Raw genomic sequence first — 11446 nt, 5'->3', positions numbered from 1 at the left:
TATGAAAAATCCTTTCTACTTACCTATAAAAAATCATATTATTCTTCTATTGTATTTATTCTCCGATTCAAATTACGTATAAATGTGTATGTATGTGTATGTATGTGCATGTACGTTTATATGTATTCTTTGAGCGTGTATTATATCGGTGAAAGAACAATCGTGGCTTTTTATTATTTTATTGAACACGTAGAAACCGCAATTAAGTCGGTGGAAAAATAATTGCGGATTTTACGTAGTAAAATCATGCCAACTCGCAATTATATTTGTGCTAATCTAATAGTTCCAAAATGTTTTCTTTCTATTCTTTTTTCTTTTTTTTTTTTTTCTTTTGAGTACTCGTATAAAATATTTTATACACACACACAAACATACATATGTATATATATCGAATATTCGAATTTAGGGTACTTTTATTAAATGAAATTTAATGAATTAATGAATTTGATTAATAGTTTCTAACTATTCGAACGATTTATTCGAATTTTATTGAAAATTTTTTTGTTTACTATTATCCTTGATTGCCTTTCTTCTTATTCTTCTTCATCTTATTATTATTATTTTAAATTGAAATATTATTAAAAAAAAAAAAAAAGAGCACGGTAGAACTTTCATATTTATATTAATTTACTTTTAACGTTTAAAAATTTGCAGTGAGAATTCGTATGACACGTTACATTCGAGAAAAATTTGAGAAAAGTCCGGACATTTTTGCATCATAGATAAATGTAAAAGTGTGTATACGTGTAAGTTTGTATGTGTTTTAGTAAACTTGCACATTTTTGTGATAAATAACTGTGCGTGTGTATGCGTATACCTATATTTTTTTTTAATTTTTAATATTATATATCATTCGTCTTTTATTATTAAATATTTTCATTAGAAAATTTATCAAATTAATAATTGATATTTATAACGATTCATTTTTAACGCTTACGAGTTTTTCGAATCATTATGAAAACCATTATTAAAACAATGTATTCATTTATTTGATTTTTATCAAATGAAATATCAAATGTCATCTACAGTGCATGTTTATTATTACAAATAATATTTTCGAGAAAATTAATATTTTATTTTCGATATATGTTGTAAAGATTTTCGTGTTATAGGTAATAGAAATGAGGGTAGAGGTGGAGTTTCACTTGTACTTATGATTGAATTTTTATGTTCATTTTATTCTCTTTAAGTTTGAAGTTTCTCGTTTTCTCGATTATCTCTTGAGACGTTTAAATGCCGTCATAATCGTCTTCGACGATTTCTCGATCTTTTTATCACCGATAACTTTGTCGTCCTTTCCATCGTACGTTTCATTCTTCACTTTAACTTGTGCTTTTCTCTCTCTCTCTCTCTCTGTCTCTTCTTTTTATCTATTTTTTCTTTCCCTTTTTTCTTCTTTTTTTTCTCTCTGTCTCTCTCTCTTTCTCTCTCTTTCCTTTTTTCTCTTATTTCTATCTTTTTTTTTCTTTTTCCCTTTCTCCCCTTCCTCCTCTTCTTCTTTTTCTCTCTCAACCCCCTCCATTTTCAGAGAGAAGTTTTAATGAGTTGCCGCACTGTTTAAAGATTTAAACTTTTTCCTACGTAGAAAAGTCCGAGATACGATGAGCGTTCTACGAGATATTCGAGACGTATATTTCGGTAATTAATATTTTTTCGTTTCTTCTTCTTTTCTTTTATTTTTTTTTCGGGAATCATCTTCATTTTTTTCTTTTTTTTTCCCCTCTTTTTTGTATTTTCTCTCTCTCTCTCTCTCTCTCTCTCTCTCCTCATCGGTATCATCACAGATAAATTCTTCAGAGCTACGTGATCGTCGTATTTAACATTTTCCATTATTCAATGTAGGATCGTAGATTTTTTAATCGAATTTGATTAGTATCTAAGAAATCGATTTTGTTTTTTTTTTTTTTTTTTTTTCTTTGAGATTGAATATACGTTCATACGGGGAAATTTGAATCTGAAATTACTTCTTCTTTGTTTCTATATAAAATGATAGAAGTAAAAAAAAATAGAGAGGATCTTAACTCATATATCGATCAAGCCTGATAAAAATATTTATACATATTTATACGAGTCGATGAAAAAGTGAACTATGTCGTTTGATTACAAAATTGTAAAAATCATATAAAAGAGTAATTTTTCAAGAACACTTAAATGATTCAATTTGAAGGATTTAAATTGGAAATATGAAAAAATTATATCAAAACGAAAATCTACTTTTAAGGTAACTAATGTAATCTAACATAACTAAACTTTCTTAAAAAAATTATATATTTTCACGATCATTGCATCCGTATAATAAAGTCCGAATAATCGTGATTCACAAGACAAACACGATTAGAATTCAATCCTAATTTCTAGATAGAATATCTTCTATCAAGATAGAATATCTTATATCTATTCAATTAATAAATTTCTAAGCATGGAAACTTTAGATCGAATTATATTAGATTTTATAAACCATGGTGGATTTTGAAAGAAAGAAATAAAGAAAATAGAGAGAGAGAGAGAGAGAAAGAGAGTGAAGAATTTAAAGGAAAAAAAAAAAAAGAAGAAAAAGAAAAAAAAAAGAAAGAAAGATACGAGAATAGGAAGAGTTTCGGAAGAGAGAAAGTTTATCAAACGTATCGATAGTAAGAAGATTCATGGTAAAAGACGAAGTTGCACGTAGACGTTAAGTTTCGAAGAAACGAGCTCGATCGTAAAAGTTGCAAACTTTGAAATCGCTCGGCTTGAACGGGACACGATGGTGAAAATAAGAGCAAGATAGAGAGAAAGAGTGTAAGAGAGAAAGAGAAAGAAAGAGTAAAAGAAGAAGAGAATGAGAGAATGAGAGAGAGAGAGAGAGAGAGAGAGAGAGAGAGAAGGGAAACTATACTACTAAATATGAATCATAAAAGAAGCATAAAGATAATTGTATGCTAATAGGGCAAGCGTATGCGGAGCATCGTCCACGAAAGCACAACGTCTTCCGTTATTACCTATACCCCTTGTATATTACAGTGAACAGGGACAAGGAAGAAGCAAGAGACATCGAGGGCAGAATACCGATTCGATCCTGGGATCTTCTACGCTCGATCCAACACCATAGATTTTCCTACTATCTCGATTTTGATATTTATCAGGTATGTTTCACGTTCTAAAGATATCATTTTATAGATTATATCAAATATATCGATCGTTTAATCGATATAATAATATTCATATAATCTAATTTGTCAGAATTTTTCGGAATAAAATGATAACGATTGGTTGTAAGAGTTGATGTAAAAAAATATATGTATATATACGAGCGCGTCTGTCGATGCAATTTTAAGAAATGGAAGTCTTGACGAGTCGAGCTTTCTTCGTATTTACGACGTATGTTTCATGTTTCTTTCTTTCTTTTTTTTTTTTTTTAATGATAAATCATTTTAATATTATTATCGTTTCTATCTGATCGATGTAATGTTTATATCGTCTGTTTTTGGGAACTTAGCGATCGTGATTATTTTTTATTGATTCTTGATAAAAGAAAGTAACGTTAAGAAATGCAATTTTTATGTGAGCTTTTATGACCGTTATCTTGATGCAATTTTAAGAATTGCAGTCTTGATGATTCAACTTTTCTTCTTCACATTTACGACGTCCCACGTTCTTAAGATATCACTTTAGATTATTTATATTACTTCAATTTAATTCATATCACACACGCACACATGTATGTATGTATGTATATATAATTTACTTTTGTGAATAGGATAGTAATTATTACTTTCGAGAATTCCATTGATCACTGATAAAAGAATGCATCGTTAACGACTATAATCCCGATGCAATTATTAAGAATTTCAATCTCGACGATCGAACGTTGATGCAACGTTAAGAAAAGAAATATTAATTATCGAAATAATTCTTTATTGTCGTTATTAAACTTTCATACATTTCTAATTGCAACTATATTATTAACTTTCTTCTAATTATTCAATAAAAAAAAAAAAAAAAAAGAAAAGAAAAAAGAATACCCCTTTCAATTTATTACAGACAGTTAAACACAAAAGATATTCAAAATTTCTTTAACTCGCATTACTTATCCGTAGAATCCAATACAAAAAAAAAAATAAGTAAGTAAAAAAAGATTGAACCCCATATTTATATTTCTTGAGAATAGAAAATAGATTTGTTGCAAATTTTAAACCTTGATTAGATTTCTTTGGAAGACGAAGAAAGAAATTCTTCCAAATTAAAAAAAAAAAGAAAGACTAGAAGAAAACGTGAACAAAAGATTCGCCCCGTATCTAGAAAGAAAGAAAGAGAAGAAGAGAAAAACGAACATTCTTCTATAGGTAATTGTACGAAGGGTGTCTAATAGTCTAAACTAAAACTCGATTCTCGAAAACACGAAACAAACGTCGAGATGATTTATCGACGTTTTAGTCCTTTTCTGTATGTACTTTGCTCGCATATATTTTACAGGATTTACGATCTCTTTCGAATTTACGAGCGAACGCCGTTGCGTGATGCTTTTCCGGTGAAATAAGAAGAGAAATAGAAAGAGAGAAAGAGACAGAGAAAGACATAGAGAGACACAGAGAGAGACAGAGACACAGAGAGAGAAAGAGAGAAAGAGACAGACAGAGTTGAACCAATAAAGCACAATAACGAGAAAGCACGTAACGACGTATCCTTGCCGTCTCTTCTCTCTCTCTCTCTCTCTCTCTCTCTCTCTCTCTCTCTCTCTCTCTCTTCTCTCTCCTCTCTCTCTCTCTCTCTTTCTCTCTATGGATACGATCGTAGTACTCCGAATGACCCGCCATTGCCATCGACTACGAGTGACCATTAGTTTAATTAATGCGCATCCATTTGGAATGGCACGCGAGCGCTCCATTTCAAGTCTTTTATTTCGCGCCATTTGAATTTTTTGTGTTTTTTTTTTTCTTTCTTTCTTTCTCTTTTTCTTTTTTCTTTTCTCTCTTTTTTCTTCTTTTTTTTTTTGACGAAAAAGGGTTATATGCTTGTACTTGCGACACGCGTTCTATTAGATCCATTAGACACCGTTATATACATCCGACCATAGCGTTACTATAACCACTGAACATTAATTTTTTGTTCGTTGCATTTTTTTTTTATTTTTTCTTTTTTTTCCTACTTTTGTTGTCGTCGTTGTCGTTGATATTTCCTTTATTGTTGCTTTTATTTCTTTCTTTTTTTTTTGTAATCCTTTTTTTTTCTTTTTTCGGTTCTTTTTTTTTTTCTTTTTGAAATGAGGGGTGGAATTGGGGTGGGTTAGGGTGGGTTAGGTAGGGTGAGGTGGTTTAATACCAACATTAGCTCGTACCAACGATCTCCTTTTGTTTTAGCTTTTAGCTTTGTGTTGTTGTTTCTCTTTTTATTTTTGTTTCCGTAACGAGTGTTTCGAACTAACGTAAATAAGACAAAATTGCGGGCACCTGTGTGTGAATGGTAAAGAGGAGAGATAGATAGAGAGATAAAGAGAAAAAGAGAGAGAGAGAGAGAGAGAGAATGAATGAATGAAGAAATTGACGAGTTACTATTTGATGGATAATTAGAAAGAAAAGAAATAAAAACTATATTTGACAAGTTTATTCGTTACTATTCTTTCTTTTTTTATTTGTTATTATTAATTCCTATTATTTGTTGTTATCATTTGAGATTTAGCATTATATTTTGAATTAGTCTTTTTCAAAGTTTCAGCTGAATAAAAAATTAAATTTAATAGCTGAATCATATTAATCAATCATTTATTACGGTATAGTAATTATAATTTTGAGTTCGTTTTTTAAGTGCTCGTATTCAATTTTCTAGAGCTTTACACTATAAATACGTACTTTGTATTTATAGTATATTACATTAATGTTTTTTAATTTTAGTAAATCAAACTGTAAATAAGCCGGAATTGTGAAACTTAAATACGTGAATGATAAACAGAGAGAAAAACGAGACGGTAAAAGGATTATCAAGAATTTGATGGATATTTAAAAGAAAAAAAGAGAGACACCACACATACAAGGATATAAATACAGATAGACAATTTATTCACATCTCATATTTAATTGATTCAATTAAAAAAAAAAAAAAGAGAAAGAAAGAAGAAGAAGAGAATAAAGAGAAATAGTAATAATAATAAAATGAATAAACAAAAAACGGAAGTTAATAAAAATCTGTGGAAATATTTAACGTTGTATTAATTAATTAATTAATTAATTACTTAATTAGTAATTATTAATAAATTAATTAATTACTTGATCATTAATTTAAATGATAACAATAAATATAACATAAATATTATCATGATATAATTTTGATCCTTATTAACTGATATTTCATATTGGATATTTCTCCTTTGACGATGCCCGTTTGTAATAGATCGCGATTACACGGTACGCGTGAATTATGTGTATTATCTTGAACAGTTTGTCCTTTGCATAGGGTAAGTTTGATTTTAGCGGTCGCGGATGTTATACGGGCGAATAGCTAATAACGAACGTGCTTGGACTACTAATCGACTTGGCGAGAAGATTTTCTAACACTGGCGTACGGGTTAAACCAAAGGAATGAAGGAGAGAGATAGATAGAGAAGAGAGAGAGAGAGAAAGAAAGAGAGAGAGAGAGAGAAAGAGAGAGAGAGAGAGAGGATGGTTAGACAGTAGATACTTCCGATGGATGCTGTTAAGGAGTATCTAAAAGCGATCGAGTATCTGCTAAGCTAGTTGGATCTTCCCTTCTCCAAACATTCACAAGATAAGGGGTCAGTTTGTATTCTCGAAGAAAATGCATGTGTTTTGATTAGAAATTTTCCATTACGTTCACTATCCATTCTATCTATGGTTGTACATTGATTTGAAATATTCGTAAATTAAAATTATGATTAACATTAAGCGTTAGAATAAATTATTAATTAATTCGATGTTTACGCTAAACGTTTTTTAATAAAGTTACGCAAGATTGTTATAAAATTTCTCAATCGTATTTACGATTGCATTTATAATTTATAGAAAATTTCTCATCGGGATATCGATTCTATTCTATTGATTTCGAAAATTCATAAATTATTAGAATTAATGTTGAAATAAATTTTTAATTAATTTTTAATTTGATAGTTATGCGAAATGATTAGAATATAACGTATTTATTTAATCGTGCAGCGTTGACTTAGAAATTATTGAAACATTTATTTGCAATATATTTTTAATTAGTTTAATAATCATGATAAAGATGATTAAAAAGTTTCGTATTTATTGAATTGTGTGATATTGCAGAATTTTATAGAAAAATTGAGCAGTAACTTTGATCATCTGCAATATCTCCATCCTTTTTAGAAATGTGAGAAAACTTTGTTTTACAAATTACGATTGTTAATAGAATCTTTATACTTTATTTTAAATAAACAAAAATACAATTTATATAATTATAATACAAATTTTTACGATTTCATTACTATTATATACTTATAGCGCAAGAAAAAAAAAAATTCGATTTTAATAATTATTAACAAAATCGATTTTATTATAACAATGTTGTTGCATTGTTTAAATAAATAAGGAATAAATTACCCTTGAAAATGGTCTTGGTTTCAAGTTTCTACGACTTTTCGTTCGGGAGATATCGCTTCCGAAAGATTTCCATTCATAATTCATATAAAACATCTGTTCGTAGTAATAGTATAGTAGTAGTAAATCGCTCAGCTGACATGCGTAAATTCTTAGAATTTATATAGGTCAGTGGGTCATTGTAGTAATTTGAATGAAATTATATAGGTCAGTGGGTCAATTTAAATGTCCTTTATTTAAACGAGAATATCTTCGGAACTAAAAGTCGTAGAAATTTGATTCAAAGACCATTTTCAAAGGTGAAATTTTTTATATTTTTTCAATCTATTGTTAATTGTTAATTAACAATTTGTTATAAACAATTTTTTTAAACAAATTCTGATCAACTAAATTTGTTATTTTTTCAACAAATAAAATTCAGATTGCGATTGATTCCTAATGTTCCTTAAATTCGATAAATAATTAATAAACAAATGCATTTTTCATTAAACAAATAATTTTTTTTTTACATTATTAATAACTACGGCTTTTATTTAAATGAGGATATCTCTGGAACTAAAAGTCGTAGAAATTTGATTCAAAGACCATTTTCAAAGGTAGAATTTTTTATATTTTTTCAATCTATTGTTAATTGTTAATTAACAATTTGTTATAAACAATTTTTTTAAACAAATTCTGATCAACTAAATTTGTTATTTTTTCAACAAATAAAATTCAGATTGCGATTGATTCGTAATGTTACTTAATTCGATAAATAATTAATAAACAAATGCATTTTTCATTAAACAAATAATTTCTTTTTACATCATTAATAGTCACATTTTTTATTTACATGAGCATATCTTTGGAATGAAAAGTCGTAGAGACTTGAAACAAATATGCAAAGTAAGCGCAAAGTAAGCACTTTAATGAAATTTTTTATTAAGTTTAAACCTTGTTATGTATCAATATCGTTGATTTTTTTTATCGAATTTAATTAACAGAAAATCAAGAACTAATCAGATTTACTCGTTCTTACAACAAAAACAAGAATAACAAGAATAACAGCAACAACAACAACAACGACAATAACAACAATAATAATAATAATAATCATCATCATCATCATTATCATCCTCATCATCATGATCATCACGATCATGATCACGATCAAAGATATATGTTTCCTTTAACTTTTTAAACAAGAATTCATTTGATATTCTTTGCCATGACGAATTATAAGATAACTTTTGATCCCCATAAAAATTGATCATGATCATGATCATGATCATTATCATTATCATGATAGTCGAGATTTAACAGAAGGTCGATCCAGAAATTCGTCATACGAAGCAAACATCGTGGAACGATGGTTTGTTGGATATTCCAAGAGAAGGAGGAAGTGTAAGTACTGTGTTAGTCTTGGGGGTTATGTCACAGCTAGCAGAGCTAACTAATAGCCTCTTAGCCTTGGCTTAGGGGATCATGCTCGAGGCAGCCGCACCCTCCTCCTTTGCTGCTGCTGCTACTGTTCCTACTGCTACTGCTACTGCTACTGCTACTGCTACTGATGCTGGTGCTACTGGTGCTGGTGCTACTGTTACTCTCAGACTCTCGAGCCAAGCTTCCTAACCCGCCATTGCAATTCCTTAAGCCTTGCAAGGTCTGCAAACAGCCGATCTCCTTCTGTTCTTCGAAGCAATGGATTAGCCTGGACTATTCTTTTCTGTAAACACGCAGACACATATATATATACGTGTGTGTATTCAATTTTATAACACATATATGGAACACATATGCAACACAAAACGTAACACATATGTACATACATGTATTCAATTTTATTATTTTTATTTTTGCATATATATTTTGTTCTTTCTTATTTTTTATTTTCCTTTTTCTTTTATTCTAAATAACATCGTTTCACGATAAATGGAAAGAACGTATTCCGAGTGTATGTACGGATTCGTAGAACGAATCCAACAAAAAAAAGAAAAAAGGGAAAAAAAAGGAAAACGAAAAAGAAATAGAAAAAAAGATACTTTCCTCTTCTTCCTCGATATACTCCTTTCTTCTCTCTATCCTCCTCGTGTTTCCTTTCGTTCACCTCGATCGGTTTTCTCCTACCAATGCTTCTTGCAAGTCTACATGGTAGTAATCTTTGTGTTACATTCCTGAGAAAGCTAAAGAAAGGAAGTAAGAGGGAAAAAGAAAGAGAGAAAGGGACCAAGAACAAAGAGGAGAACGCCCCTCTAAGCGAACTCGTGGTACCTGTGGTATAAAGCTGTGGGTGGATGGAGGGTGGTGGATAGAGGAGGGAGAAGAAAGAGAAAGAGGGGGTGTAAGTATAGAAAATTTGTATGTATCGTCGATCGATATCTATGTAACTTGGAAGCAAGGAACATTGACTCCGGTACCATTGGGGAATAAACAGGTGATCTAACCTTTCGAAAGCTTAAATAAGAGAATAGACAACAAGAGCTTACTTTTCACTTCCTATTCGGATATCGAACTCTCTTTCTTTCTTTCTTTCGCTATGTAAATGAACGTTGAAAAGCTATAAATGCGTATGAATACATATATATATATACAAATACACACACTATATATATATATATATAACATATACGTACAACATATACATACAAACACACTATAAAAGCTATAGATAAGCTATGATTTTTTTATCTCTCTATTCTTTTCGTTTTTTTCCAACGTTGGGGGTGGGGATAAGAACGAAGAGGGGTTTGTCGTCGTCGTTGTTGTTGCTGTTGTTGTTGTTGTTGTTGTTAGAAAGACAGGAGAATAAAGAGGGAAAAAATAAAGTAAAAAAAAAAAAGAAAAATAGAAAAACAAATGGAAAGCGAAAGAAAGAAGTATAGAATAAAAAAAAAAATTGCGAACAGTGGATCCCGATTGGGCGTGTCTCAAAGTTAATTTATTTAGTAGCCCACAAGGAGAGACAAGTTCCTCTGTGGCAGGAGAACGGTTGGTGCCATTGTATCGGCAGGTTTTCACCACTTTGAAATATCACCCCTGTGCTGGACCCTGTTTGCCTCTTCTCTCACTTTCCCCTCAGCCCTTTTCTCCTCCTCCTCCTCCTCCTACTACTACTACTACTACTACTACTACTACTACATATACTACTTCTAGTACCATTAGTATTACTACCACTACTAATACTCTTGCTAGTGTTACTATTACTACTACCACTACTCTACTTTTGCTGATATTACTACTACTACTACTACTACTACTACTACTACTACTACTACTACTACTACTACTACTACTATCACTCTTACTTCCTTCTACTACCATTACTATCGCAACCACTACCATCTCTACTACTGCTGGAGGTATTACTATTACTACCACTACCACTATTGCTACTAACATTACTATCGCTATCACTAACACTACTATTGCTACTACTGTTACTACTACTACTACTACTACTACTACTACTACTACACTGCTGCTGCTACTGCTACTAATACTATCATACTATCACTATCGCTATTACTACAACCCTTCTCATCTCCTCCTCACCTCTTTACCACCAGCATCGACTCTAGTCCCGTGGGTAGGAATTAATTTCACGGGGGAAACAACCGAACCGAGTATATACGTCTGCGTTGCGTACGTATATGCATGCAACGGCAGAAGGGCGGTACGTACGTGCCTCGATTATAAATGGTCGCATTGAAACTTTTCGCTGGGCGAAATTGACGTATAAATACCTCGAAACTCTGTCTCTCTCTCTCTTTCTCTTTCTCTTTCTCTTTCTCTTTCTCTTTCTCTTTTTCTCTCTCGACACAATTCAGATTCGCTACCCTTTCTCGATTCATTTCGATATTTTTTTTTATTTCTTTATTTAGGGGTTATTTTTCCCCTACCTTTTTTACTCTTTTTTTCTC

General features: G+C 30.7%; 1 protein-coding gene across 1 annotated transcript in view; it reads left to right on the top strand.

The window, feature by feature from the left end:
• The first annotated feature begins 2559 nt into the window (after window positions 1-2559).
• Window positions 2560-11446, top strand: part of LOC127071053 (diacylglycerol O-acyltransferase 1) — a 135621-nt gene continuing 126734 nt past the window's right edge. Inside the window, exon 1 of the mRNA XM_051009868.1 lies at window positions 2560-3122. The gene's annotated coding sequence lies outside the window, so the exon portion shown is untranslated. The remainder of the gene's footprint in view (window positions 3123-11446) is intronic.

This window comes from Vespula vulgaris, chromosome 20 (assembly GCF_905475345.1).
Source record: "Vespula vulgaris chromosome 20, iyVesVulg1.1, whole genome shotgun sequence".
In the NCBI taxonomy this organism is placed as follows: domain Eukaryota; kingdom Metazoa; phylum Arthropoda; class Insecta; order Hymenoptera; family Vespidae; genus Vespula; species Vespula vulgaris.
This window is presented reverse-complemented; position numbering and strand designations above follow the sequence as displayed.